General features: G+C 41.7%; 2 long non-coding RNA genes across 3 annotated transcripts; both read left to right on the top strand.

Annotated features, from left to right (window-relative positions):
- Nucleotides 1–640: 640 nt before the first annotated feature.
- Nucleotides 641–2,930, top strand: LOC146434217 (uncharacterized). Of its 2 annotated transcripts, none has more exons than XR_014853639.1 (3): nt 641–772; nt 883–1,065; nt 2,778–2,930. It is a non-coding gene; the product is annotated as an uncharacterized LOC146434217 (long non-coding RNA). The 2 variants fall into 2 exon arrangements; XR_014853638.1 differs by having other exon boundaries at nt 880–1,065.
- A 433-nt stretch (nt 2,931–3,363) lies between these two features.
- Nucleotides 3,364–11,801, top strand: LOC146434216 (uncharacterized). Its single transcript, XR_014853637.1, has 4 exons — nt 3,364–3,492; nt 4,230–4,445; nt 6,303–6,590; nt 11,636–11,801. It is a non-coding gene; the product is annotated as an uncharacterized LOC146434216 (long non-coding RNA).
- The last annotated feature ends 2,090 nt before the right edge of the window (nt 11,802–13,891 follow it).

Genomic DNA, 13,891 nt, shown 5'->3' with positions numbered 1-13,891 from the left:
GCAGTGAGTCACTGACCTTCCTGGGAGGTATTCCTGTGCTGCCCTCAGCATTCCAGTTTCCCCTTTTCCTTCTTTCTGTGCCTTGGTTCATTTTCAATAGTTTTAGTGAAAAAATCAGGTGGGCATTGCTTGTGAACAGAATTAATGGTAGTAAACATCCTGGCAACTACACTCATTTTGGAAGTTTTTAAAGCACAGTGCAACCTTATCCTACTGACAGGTCTCATCTCCTTTTGCATTTTTCCATTGTGGATAGATGAATATGCCAATTGTGAATAGATAAATACTGCAAAGCTGGATGGACACGATTAGGGGGCAGGACCTGGGCTTTAGGAGCCTTCCACAAGCATTGGATGAACTGCACAAAGAGCTTTCCAAATAAACTTGCTGTTTGTGGATCAAGTAGTCTTGAGGAATCTTGGCTAGGAGCATTTAGCATCCAGGCAAAATTCAGCTTTGCTGGAGCAACAAGCAAATCCCCTGGAAAGGGATGCTGAGGGACAAGGCAGGAAGGGTCGGGGGAAATAGGGGCTGGAAAGAAATAGAAGAATTCAATGAGGATTCAGGTGGGACAAAGGACAGCTGGGACTAGAAGGTGGAAGGAAGGATTTGGTACTCCTGCTTTCTGCCCATGCAGCCTCCCAGTTCAACATCCATTGAGTCCCAGGGCCTTGTGCCTCCCTGGATGCTGAGGAGAGACCCAGAAAAGATGTTTAAAACTGAAAAAAAAAAGGAGGGGAAACGCCTGTGGAGGGAGAGCAAGGAAAAGCAGGTGAGTTAGGTGGGAAACTGGAGTTTTCCACTGCTGGCAGCAGGATGTGGTGGCTCCTGGGGACTTCATCCCTCTGTGGGTTTGCTCATGTCTTGTTCTTTTCCCAGCAGGAAATGGGATGGATGGACAGCTATGAGACAGAAGGGCTGAGGCTGCCAATCCCTGTTTGAGCAGCTAAAGGAGCTGAACTTGGGAGTTTCAAGTTGTGTACTCAAAGTAGGGTGGTTGGTACAAGAACCAAATTCCTTGCACACAGTAGTTTTACTGACCTCCCCAGGAAGGAATGCAGCCAGGTAGGTTTTAGCACATAGAACATCTGTGATCTCTATGTTTGTTTTGTTTTCTTTTTATTATGTTTATATGCTCTTTCAGTACTTTGGAAACTTTTCCTTTTGAAAAGCAGCAAAACTGCATCAAACCCCCTCAGTCTAAGTCTGTGAAGTGCTTTACCTGCATGCTGGTTCCTCCTCTTACAGAACTGATAAATAATACTTTTTGAGCATTCAAAACTTGTACAAATCATCATTCGACTCATCACTGGTATTTTGTTAGTGAATTATGAATCCAGGAGAAAAGTTCTTATTGCCAGTATCCTGAAAACTCCCATAATGAACTCCCAGGATACAGCAAAGATTGCTGCCAATAATATAAATAGATGTTGTATCAGGCTGTGAACATGAAATAGAATACAAACTGTAGCAACTGAAAGGTTGGGAACAGTTGTTCTTTGGTACCTGGTTTATATTTTATAACTATGGGAACTAAATCAATACCACGATTCTTTATGCACAAACATTTTCAATCTTGTTACAGAACGCTTATAAAATATTCAGAAAACCATGGGGAAGACAGTAACTTGAAGGGTTTGGGTTATTTTCTCAGCTGTCAGTGGAACATTGCTTGAGAGGATTATAAAATATCCCGGAGCATTTTTTCCCGGATGGTGTTTCAGGCAGCTGTGGGCTCAGGGATGGGAATAAACCCCCAGTTTTATGGAATTGTGTTGATCCTGTTGGTGAGCAGAGGTTTGTATTCACAATGACCCTTGTTAAACGAGGCCATGGGCTGGGGAAGCCACCCCAGCAAGCAGAGGCTGTGGGCTCAGTGGAGCAGATGTGATTTGAGCAGGCAGTTGTGCTCCTTGTATCCCTCCAGGTTTGCACTTCGGACGACGCCGGAGCTTTGGGGCTCCTGGGGATGTAGCCACATCACCACCCAGCTGGGGCTCACAGAGCTGCCACAAGGCTTGCACAGAATGCCCTGGGATTGAACTTTCCCAGACCCCAAACTCTGTCTTGGGACACAGAATCCCAGAATCACTGAGGTTGGAAAAGCCCTCCCAGACCATCGAGTCCAACCCGTGACCAATTCCCTCCTTGTCAATCAAACCAAATCACCAAGTCCCACTTCCAGTCATTCCCTGAACCACCCCCAGGGATGGGCACCCCATCACCTCCCTGTTCTCTTCCAAAGCTCTATTTAAACTCATATATATTCTTTCCCAGCTTACCCATAAACTGCCTTTAAATATGTGCTTAAACTAAAGCATTTTAAAATGAGCATCTGCTGCTGTAGAGAAGAAGGGAGAGCAAGTTTTCCTGAGTGGGAATCTAATTTGTTATCACCTGTCTTAGGTACTTAGAGAATATGATTTGTGGCCTACATGAAAAATGGAGTTGTTTCATGTAGTAAAGCTCAATTTTGTACTTCAAAGAGCACATAATTTTGTAGCTGCTTCTCAGAGTAATAGAATTCCACTTTATTCAATTATTTATGTCTTATATTTGAGCTTACTCTTTAGTTAGTAAATTAACTTGTTTTATTTATTATTCTGTTAAACAGAATAATGTTATTATTTCTATTTCTATTAACTCAAATTCTTTAACTCAGAAGGGGTTCCTTGGGTCATCTTCTCCTTCCCTCACTCAGAGCACAGCTTATTTTGAAGTTACTGTAGCTTTCTCAAATTCTTTATGCTTTTTATTCTTTATTCTTTATTTCCAAGGATGAAAACTCCACTACTTCCCTATAAAAGCATGAGACACCCATGAAACTCTTGGTCCAATTCTTCTCCTGAAGAGCTCAGTGCTGCACTAAGGGGAAACCTTGCCTTGTACCAAGGAGGGTTTACTTTTGATGAGCAATACAGTTCAGGGAAGCTAAATACAATTTATACTGCAAAATTAATCCCTTTATCGATGAATTGAGTGACCTGTCACATGGAAACTACTTGTTTTTTTAGGAGAGTCTATAAAGGACTTCATGGAGGAATTTATTGGATCCTGCATTCATGAAGACCAACAGAATGTTCCGAATCTTTCCCTGCTTTTTCCAAGCAGAAATGCTCCTTTAGGAAATGATTCATTGCTCCTTAATGCTTTCTAAAAAAGCTATTGACTTTTTCATCCAGAGGGAGTCTCTTATTTTGCCTTTTGGGTGAAAGCACTTAGCCCTGTGCACATGAAGCATTAAAAAACTACGAGCCAGGCCTGTCCCCACGAGTCTGCGACAGCTGTGGTTTTATGCCTTTAGTTTCTAAGGCTCTTCTTCTTCTCCTTTATGGCAGCCTGATCATGGTTTTTGTATCTTTCAGATCAAGTCAGTGGTATAAATTCAACAGTTACATATGAAACAATTTTTCTCTAAGAAAAGCAGGAGTCTGACATGATCTCATGGACTCCAAGGGTGCAGGAATTATGGAATCCTTATACATGCAAAATGTAAGCAACAAAATTTTAAGACTGTGACAATAACTCTGTATTTACCATTAGAACAGATTCCAGTGTAAGGAAAAAATCCTGGGTTTTAGGATAGACTATTTTTCTTTGACATTTGAATAACTATTATTTGTCCTTTGTTTTCCATGCTTTTACAGTTTCAGGAAAATAGAGTCGAAAGGTAAGATGGGTAGAGAGGCACCAAAGGATGGTGGTGGTGTTTTCAGCTAAAGACCAGTGTCCACAAAGGGGCATCAGATTTGTTTTGTGGATAAAATTCACAAAACATGTTTAGGTTTGGTCTAAATGAGCTTTTGGGTAGTCAGATGAACTGTGGATTGTCTGATCTCCATCCAACCCCTCCTGTCTTTGGTGTATTTCATAAAGAATATGTTTTGCTTTATCAAACCTCTAGATTTGATCAATTCATGCTGCTATTGATGCAGAAATGAAGCCACTGCCCTGCAATTAGTGTTGCAATTAAATGCCTGTAAAGCAGTGGCCAGTTTTCTCTGTGCTGGTTTTTTCCTCATCTGAAGGGCTGCTGGTTTTATATTCCATGTTTTTTACAGGATTAGCTCTGGTTGCTGGAATGGTTTCAGCTCACTGCAGCTCTGGCAATTGCATTGTTTGGAATGAAATTACAGCATTTTCTGCTGTGGAAGACACAAAGGCTGTGCACTGCATTGCTTTTGAGCTAAATATAACACCCTGCTAAGCACAGGTTTGTTCCATTGCAGATGTGAAGGTCCCAGAAAAATCAACCCAAACTGCTCCATGCATCAGGATTTCATTCTAGGGCGACCTCTTCCTGTAACTTCTGGTTTTGGGAAGCAGGAGGCCTGAGCAGCAGTGGGAGTTCCACATCTCAGCTCCTTTACACTCTGCTTTCTCCACTGGCCTTGCAGGAGTCAGGATTTCAGAGAAAAGAATCCTTACCCAGTGTCTTCTTTCAGGTAATGAGACCTAATTAGGGTTTGGTCCCTGTTAAAATTCTGACTCTTAGCCAGATGGCAGAAGGTTTCCAGTGCCAGTGACTCTTTCTTCTTAATGAATTTGTACTATAAGGTTTGAAACAATGGTTCATTTAGACACTGTTAGACTTATTACAGAAAATAATAAAAACCCCCAAACAAACAAAGAATGCTACCTAAGGTCATTGCTGTAGCTTGATTGTTTCTCTTCTCTCTTTATTTCCCAAAGTCTTTGCCCTTCAGATCCTGTGAAAGGCAGAACAGGGTTTATATGTACTTTATTATGTCCCTTAAAAAAAACCCAAACCCAACTGTTTTCCCTTGAAGTGAATCAATACAGTCTGAAATCCTTTCAGACTGAAATCTTTCGTGTTCTCAGTAATGAAAACCCACTTGGAAGGAATCCTTTGCTTCTCTTTTCCAGGTGTTTGGTTGATAGTTTTGGGTTTTTTTTGGTTTTTTTAGCATCCCATATTCCTGAGGTTTCTGTGGGAGTTCAGACTGGAGAAGAGAAGGTTCTGGGGAGACCTCAGAGCTCCTTCCAGTGACTAAAGAGGCTCCAGGAGAGCTGGAGAGGGATTTTGGACAAAGGATGGAATCACTTCCCTCCCAGACCATCCCAGGATTCCATGATGGTTTATATGCTAAAAGGCATCTCTGGGATCCTCACAATTTCAGTGTATTTAATGCATATCGAGCTCATCAGGATTAGATTTTCTCCCTCTCTTTAAATCATGGTTTGCCATGCAAGCTTTTGTTGTGCAATATTTTATGTTTAAACCCAGCCTGATCCCCTCAGGAACCCATTCATCACAGCTGGCTGTTATCACAACTGCTGTAACTTTGCCAAGTTGTTACCTCTGTTTGTCATGTGAATGTCCCCAAAGGTGGTGGCACCCCTGGCCTGAAGACAAGAAATTACAGTGTCCAAAGAGCCCATCCAGGAGCAGGACACCCTGTGGCTTTACAACCTGGAGTAGCTGTGCTGTGGGACCAGCAGATTCCTGGCCTCATGAATCTTTTAAAAGATACTTTTAGCAGCAAAGGAAGCATTTATTTCCACCATGGAAATATTATCAGTGTTTGGATATTTATTCACAGCAAGGAGCATCTTATTTACTGCAGTGCTAAACTACCCAAAGTTTTATTGTGTCTTAAAAAATCAACAAATAGGTACCAAAAAGCGAGACTCAACAGCATAATGATCAAACCTTTTACATTTTGAATTTTCTTGGGGAAAAAAAAAATCTTAAAATTGTTTAAAAAGTAGAGGGTTTCCCGTATATCAGAGTGCTACTGGCCTGAGACAAACCTTGCATTTGAAAGGAACGGCTGGAAACTTTCAAACACCTTTTAATAATTGAAGACTATGAGATTATTTGAGGACAGAGTTAATTAATTTGAGAATGATATAAGAAATCTACCCCATATCACTCCAGCTTTTGTTTATAATACTCATGTTGGTGTTTTCTACTACAACTGGATATTAAGAATATTTCCTGCTGGTTTTTCCTGATGGTCAATAAATGTTTGCCAGTCAATAATTCCTAGCCAGTAAAGAAACTGGTGGTTGCTACTGCCTTACCCTCCCCTTTAGGAGTAAAGAAGCTGTATTTAATTATTACAGTCTAAGTTAATATTAGTATTTATTTTACTATTTAATACTTTTAAACAAGCTTGATCACAACTCTTGCATGAATTCATAAGGTCTTGGAACTCAACAAATGGGATTAGAAGGTAAAGCTGTTCAGTTTAAGTGCTACTAAAACTCATGCCTTGTTCTAACTTTTGTCTTTTTGTTTGGTTTTTTTTTTTTTTCCCTCAAAACTCTTTTCTCAGCCAAGACATTACTATGACTACTTGAGTGATAAAACCAGAGCACACTGAAGATGTATTCAGGCAGCAGGCAGGTGCTTTCCTTTATTAATATATGGGGCTTGTCAGAAGTACAAGACTACAAAAATTGGCTTACTTTGATGTATTGAACAGTTTAAGAGAAATATTATCCCAGCAATTTCCCATCCCTTAGCCTCAGAAGAAAGTGTCTGTCTGATGAGACTCTGGGAAGAAGGAAAGCCTCCCTCCCAGCTCCAGCAGGCTGTGCCTAAGGAAGGTTGGTGCATGGAGGTGAGCAAAGCTGACCTTTCTTTATGTTGTGATCTTTTCTACATGAGGAGAATAGATCTTTGCAAAGAATTATTTTTCCAGTAATATATCCATGGGAGGAATTTAGTCTTTGAGGTTTGTTCAGATTGGGGAATTGCTGTGGATCATATGCACTTCCATATCCACAAGATCGAATCGCTGTGCCTTTTGTGAATTGTCCAACATGGAAAAGATTGTCCTGATAACTAATAATGCCCATCTCCTGTCCCTTCCATGTGATGCAGTGTGGCTCTAGGTGATACACATTTCCCCAGCTTCTCTCCCCTGTTGTTCTTGTTCTGACATCAATTTTTAACTACTCTGGCACTACTTGTGCAGGGGAAAATATTGCTGTCTGATGGAAATTAAGTGGATCAAAAACTGTCTGAATGATCCAATCAAAGCGATAAAAAACTTGCAAAGTTGGCCCAGTGCTTTGTTGGGCTTTGCCTCTGACAATATGAAAAGAAATTCTAAATGCTTGTTGAGACAAGTGTTATTCATGTTTGCCATTTGTGCCAATTTGCTGGCTGTTCTAATTAATCATCCCTTTAGGCTGCCATTTAGTTTCTGACAATTGCTAACACGTGCTGCAGAACCTGCACCCTACAGACCGTGCTGTTGGTGGATGTCTGAGGGAGGAGAGGATGTGGCCATATAAATGCATTCCACAGCCTTTGAAATGAATTCCCAAGTGCTTCAATCACTCTTCCCCCGCTCTAGGCCAAAACCAGACATTGTTCTTACTGACTGAGAGTTTCATTTACCAGCGCTGTGATATTAAACTAACCAAGATTCCATTACACAGGGTGTATTGAAATGAAATATTATGGAAATGGAGATTGTCTAACCCTCTGCATGAAATCAGCATCGTTTGAAAGGGAAGGTGTCCATGCTAAACACTGTTATCTCTCTACGGTGTAAGCTCCCTGCTTGCCTTTGTGTAGGGAAAAAAAAGAAGGAAGGGTGGTGACCCCCCTTTAGTGCAGCCTCAGCAAATATGAATTTGATTATACAAACAGGAGGAGTTTGTAAGGCTGTTCCCTGCTGTGTGCAAGACGGGCCTAGGGGGGAACAGGCCCTTCTTTCCTGTAAAAGTATTTAAATGATACAGTAACTAGCTGGAATTTCTGAATGGACTTTGTCACAAGGATTGGGGCCAGGCAGGACTCACAGGAATGTGTCAGGCACTGCTTTGCAAAGTCAGGCTCCAATTTGCTCTCCCTCCTTGTGCTGAGTATCCTGAAGGATGTTCTTGGTTTGTGTTGGAGATCATCTTTCCTGGCCCAGTAAAAGAATACCTTGATTTCACTTGGTCAGAGCAGGAAATGGAACCTTCCCACCTCTGGGTAAATGACTACAGTGTATAATTATTTTCTGTGGTTTGAGTTTTTTCCTTATTTTTTTTCCTCCCTGGATCACTCACAGAAGTGCTTCTCCAGCCATGAGTAAAGGCACGGGGGAAGATGTAGTTTAATTTCTCTCAGTTTCTCAGCTAGTTCTAAATAAAAAAATCACCAAAACTCATTGGATTTTGTCCAAAGTCTCTGAAGGTCTCACAGTGCTCCTGGTTTCACTCTCACTGATCCCAGATCTTAGTGCACACTTCACTCCTCTGAGATCTGACTCCTAATTTTTGCCTGTATCTCAGTATGCAGTGTATTATTTATATTTTTTACCATAACGGATTCTGGGAGGACTTTTTGGTGGTTTTCTGAGCTCTGTCTAGTGGCATTGTTCAATAATTGCTTTGACACATTACCCAGATCAATAGGATCACAAATGGGGGATTAGCAATGCTAAGTGGATTGTGTCCCTAATTGATTGGCATTATCATGGAAATGAATGTTTATTGTGGGGCTCTACTCCAGGTGTTACTCAGTAGGACAGTTTAGGAAGGGATGGGCTGCTCTGGATATCCCTTGATAAAAATCTTGACATTTTTGAAAACTCACAGCTTAAGCATTGCAGAGAAATCTAAATGTGACTGAAACGTAACTCTGGAGTGTAACAAAACGAATGTCGTGGAAAAGCCAGGTTTTCCCGAGTTTCCGGGGAGAAGCTTCCAGCTTGAGGGCTCCTTATTGATTCATGAGAGCCTCGTTCAGACCACACTAGCAATTTCTTTAATGTGCAGCAAATGATGATGTGTTCCACCATAAATTTTGTCCTTGGGAGACTTTCCTCCTTGTGCTTAAAATTTTCTCCAGAATATTTTTTTGAGACAGTATTCACCTAGAAACTAGGCTCAGCTCAGGCTGATGATGTGTTCAACTATTACAGATAAAGATTTAAAATTAGAATATAATGATTTTGTGTACAAGGTACTGATTTGGGATGTGAGAGGCGTCGATTCTGCTGCTGATTCCATCATGGACCTGCTGTTTACTCACAGACTTGTTACTTAATTGTGTCTGTGTTTCCTCTGCCTTTCCTCTGCCTTGTATCTCAAAGACTGTAAATGTTTTAGGGATTGGGATTTTTTCCCCTACCTAGTTGTGTGAAGCAAATACAAGGCAACACTTGTTAAGGGTTATTTTAAAAATAATTAACATGAACAATATACATTATATATTATAATATACATTAATATACATTTAAAAATATACAATATACATTTAAAAACATTAACATGAACAATATACACATGGTACCAATCAGGATGGGGCAACAAGCAGTTGCACACACCATAAGGAACCCGTTTCACTTGGTGACCTGTGAAGATTCAAGCATAAACTCTGCCCCATGTTAGTAGATCTAGAGGTCCTTCCCATTGCCCTGTTAACAGGTTTTTACCATCACTGGAGGTCTGGGATGAGCCTTTGTATCAAAAGAATATTGACTCTCACATACTGTTTGGCCATTCTCATCTTGATTTAGAAAATTAAGAACATACAAGGCATTTGCTAACCTGTCATATGGGCAACCCAATTCCCCCTTCTTTCGTTTTTCAAGCATCCTGTGGGCACATTTGACTATGTGCCCTGTGGGAGAGTGGGGAATACCTGTGTTGTGGGAGACACTCCGCTGTTGTAAGAATTGATGAGTACATTCCAAGGTGTAAGCTGGGCTATTATCAGTATTAATAGTGTTTGGGAGACCTAAAACACTAAAGCAAGTTAGCCAGTACCAAGTGACATCATGGGCCTTCTGTGTGGTTGCCATTAAAAATGAGAATGAGTGTTTAACTCTGTAAAATAAAAAGGGGATAAGAGAGCACTCTAAACAAATGCAGAATCATTTACAGTAGTAGCAGTTTCTGTAATATTCAATTAAAATCTGTACCAGGTGTCCCCTGGTCAGACCTTTTGCTTGGCTCTGGAGTGTCTGCAGCCACTTCCTGCCTTTTAGAAATAACCATACTAATACTTGCAAATAAATCAGCAAAAGTTGAAACTTGATGGACCTAACAGCCATCGCCCAGACCTGATCTCACCAAGGGCTTCAGTCATCACCGTGCAACATTTATAATACTCCTAATTAATAATATATTCCAGATGAGCTTCCAAAAGCCCAGCTTTGGAAGTGAAATCAGTTAGCAATTTCTGAGATTCAGATCTTATAAAGAAAAGAAAAATCTAATACATTGATTTCTTTGTGTTCCTCTGTTGACATTGTGGTAACTCAGCTCCCAATCCTATAATGACTGCTCTGCAAACCTGAGTGTACTGCTGATGTTTGCAATGTTAAGTGTGTGTGAGCTATTCAATTGGAAGAAAACATAAAAACCCAGATTGTCTTCATTGTTTCAAAATCCTGGTTTGTGTTCTTGCATACAAACCTTTGCCTTGCACAGAGGATTTCTGTCTTCTGACCTTTACAATGAGATATTGCGTGTACTCTGTGTTTACAACCAATTTATATCAGCCCCCAAAATCAGGCATTTTTGGTGAAAATGCTGTCATGTTCTCTGTGTTGGCTGTAAGAATATGGAATCCATGTAGTTTCAGCCTTCTTTAGTGTCTTTAATTATATGCAAACCAAAAATTAATGAGCCAGCTCTCTGCATGTGAAAGAAGTCAGCAGTTTTTGGGTCTTTCTGCACGAACACTTCACAGATTCTGACTGAGGTTAGGGAGCTACTGTACCACAAATTAATCTCATTCTGCAGGGGATGTCTAAGGAAATTAGGTGATTACTCTCTGAGAGTGCCAGTTTCTCTCCAATGTGAGAAATCTCTAATAGCAGCAGTGTGAGCAGCCAGCTCAGATGAACTACCTGGTACTGGGTGAGATGAATCCCCTTGTGATGGGACATGGGGGAATTCTGAGGGGTCAGGTCTGGATGCTCAGGATGGAGCAGGAAATTTGCCTTCACGGTGTGTGAAAAGTTTCCTTCTGTGGCAGCACCCAGAATTTTCTTGCATTGTCAGGAAGGTAGATTCTGTGATTCAAAAGAAAGGAATTTAAAATGTTTCAGAGATTCTAACTTTGCCCAAATGAATGTGATATGCTGGGTGAGGCAGGTAAATAGATTTTTGGGGTTTTTTATGTTTACAATTATTGTTTCTGGTCTGGCTGTGGGCAGTTTTCTGAAACACTGGAAGAACCCCTGTAAGCCCCCTGTTGTTGTTTTGACATCAAATATTAGAAGAAAGGTTAAACCTGAATATAACTCACCTAGAGAGGTGGCACTTCAGAAAAAGTGTGCACTTTCTTCTCAAGGAGTAATACTTGGTGTCAGATTACTTTGTGGAGCCAGAGCTAGGAGTAATAACATACAGAAGACATGAGAAATGGCAATTGCACAGGTCTGAAAAGCTCCCAGTACAGGGTGACTTGGTCTGAGTGGCACTAAATGAAGCACTTACTGGTTTTTACATGGGGCCATTGCGAAACCAGATTTTTTATCCCAAGGCAAATCCTTCTTTCTTAATATTTGCTTTCATCCTGTATGGGAACAAAAGGTTTAAAGTATTTGTAGAAAGCAGAGGCCTTTAAAAGCTCACGTGACAATCTCAGAAACACTTGGTTTGATTTCATTGTAATCCAGACCTGCCTGCATTGTCTGATATCTCCTCTGAACAGGGATTTGACTCTTGTGAGATCCAAGGAGCCACCAACCATGGAATCACCTGGATGCCACCAGCTGTGGAATCAGCAGTTCTGGGTTACGACTGCATCAGGCCAGGGTTTGGTTTTGATTATAGGGTAAGTCTTTACCTTCCATTGTCTTTTTGTAGAATCACAGAATTGTTTGGGTGGGAAGGGACCTTAAAGATCAATTTCCAATCCCCTGCCATGGGCAGAGACACCTCCTGCTCATCTCCCAAGCCCCAGTGTCCAGCCTGGCCTTGGACACTTGCAGGGATCCAGGGGCAGCCACAGCTTCTCTGGGCACCCTGTGCCAGGGCCTCCCCACCCTCCCAGGGAGCAAGTCCTTCCCAAGAGCCCATCTATCCCTGCGCTCTGGCAGTGGGAAGCCATTCCCCCTTTGTCCTGTCACTCCATCCCTTGTCCCAAGGGCAGGGATGGCCTGTGGACATCCCTCTGGGACACTGCAGCCATTGCTCTGTGTGCTGCCCATGAAATGCACCCAGGAAAGTCAGCCCTAGGAACAAACCTGACAGACAACCTGGAGTTCAATTAAGCTGAAGTGTCAAGTGTCAGCTTGTTGAGCAGTGCTTGGTGTGCATCCTGAGCAGGCTGGGAAGCAGCAGGGGTTGGACCAGCTGCAAGAGGAAAGGCTGGGATGAGCAAATCTCACACAGGCCTCCCAGAAAACAAAGATAAAGGTGAAATGTCTTAGGTGAACCATCTTGTCATGACAAAAAAGAGCATAAAGACCTGGTTGTCTTTTGAAGTTGTTTGGAGTTTTATGCCATTCCGTTTTTCCCAGACTGGTTTACATTGGAGTTAAAAGTCTCCAGACCAAATGTGCAGCTTTGCTTGGGTCAGGTTAATCTGTCCAAGGGCTGTCTCTAAAGCCAGCTGGGGTTGCTCTGTGGACAAGTCAGGGCTGGCACCTCCTGCCACAGAGTCTGTTGGTGTGGCAGTGCTTGGACCTGGGCCCTGGCACAGTGACAATGCCACCAGGGCTGTCGCTGGTGGTCACCAGGCACAAGGCACTGAGCAGCCACAGCACAGCCCAGGTGTGAGCACAGAACTGCTGCAGCTGGGGAGAACCTGACCTCAGAGATCTGCTTTGATTGCCTTAATGGATTTGATGTGTTTTGAGCAAAAATGATGTTTTGCCACAGGGAAAACACTGAGATGGAGAATTTCCACTCAGTGCAACATGCAAGAAGCTCCTTCATTTAATCAAATACTTGTCAGGCACACTTCACACATCTCTCACAGCAATTAAAGGAGCCATTTTCCTGCAGTAAGGAAGGCGTTCAGTTAGACATTATTTTAAATCTAAAATATGACATGTTTTGTCAAGAGTATCTTTAAAATGACAGTCTTTCTTTATGCTCAATGTTCTCTCTGTGACTGACTGGTAAGAACTGAGATAACTTTTAGGGCAATAATTTAGCATGTTTTTAATTAGTTTGCTATTTGCATCTGATATTTTGCTCGATAAAAAATGCTAGAAAATATTTTTTTTCTGCAAAAGGGCTACATATCAAAATTCAGACACCAGCACGGAAAGGTGCAGTACATTTATGACCTTGTGTGATTAGTGATCTCTGAATCTAATCTTAAGGTACTTTAATGGACTATAATTATCTACAGTGTATAGTTACTGCCTTTCCTGAGATTGATTTAAAATTGCCTCAGGAGGCAAGTGCTGTGTAATTATCTGATAAGAACTAAACTTGATACTCTGACTGGAAACTTTTGGAAATACAAAAATAAATATAGTTCAGGACAAAACTTACTGCTGGCCAGCTTCAGAAATGAAATCTCTTCTCCCAGGCTGTCTCTGCAGTGACAGATAAAGAAGAAAAGGGGGAAAGCTTACAACCATTTTTGAGATATCAGCCTAATTCAGCAAACTCAGTGGAAGGTGGGCTTGCCCTCTGCCACAAATGTTCCAACAGAACCATGGGCAGAAGAGGAAGCTGGAGGAGAGAAAGGTGTGAACTCCTCTGACCCAGATGCTGAGACAATAGGTTTTGTATTAAAATAAACAAGGTGCTCAGGAGGTTGTGTCCATGGAAATTGGTGACACCAGGAGGGGAGAGAGGCTTTGCAAACATTCCATGAGTTGTCCCTGATGCTCTGTGCTGGAATTTCCAGAAGAACACAACCTCCATCCCAGGGTGATTTTGTCAGTGGAGGTGGTGACACCAATGCCAGTTCACAGCTCCATCAAACTCATCCCTTTTTAGTATTTAA

The sequence above is a fragment of the Lichenostomus cassidix genome, chromosome 8 (assembly GCF_008360975.1).
Source record: "Lichenostomus cassidix isolate B80296 chromosome 8, HeHo_3.0, whole genome shotgun sequence".
NCBI lineage: Eukaryota > Metazoa > Chordata > Aves > Passeriformes > Meliphagidae > Lichenostomus > Lichenostomus cassidix.
Note: the sequence above shows the minus strand (reverse complement) of the source record. Positions and strands in the feature narration are given on the sequence as shown.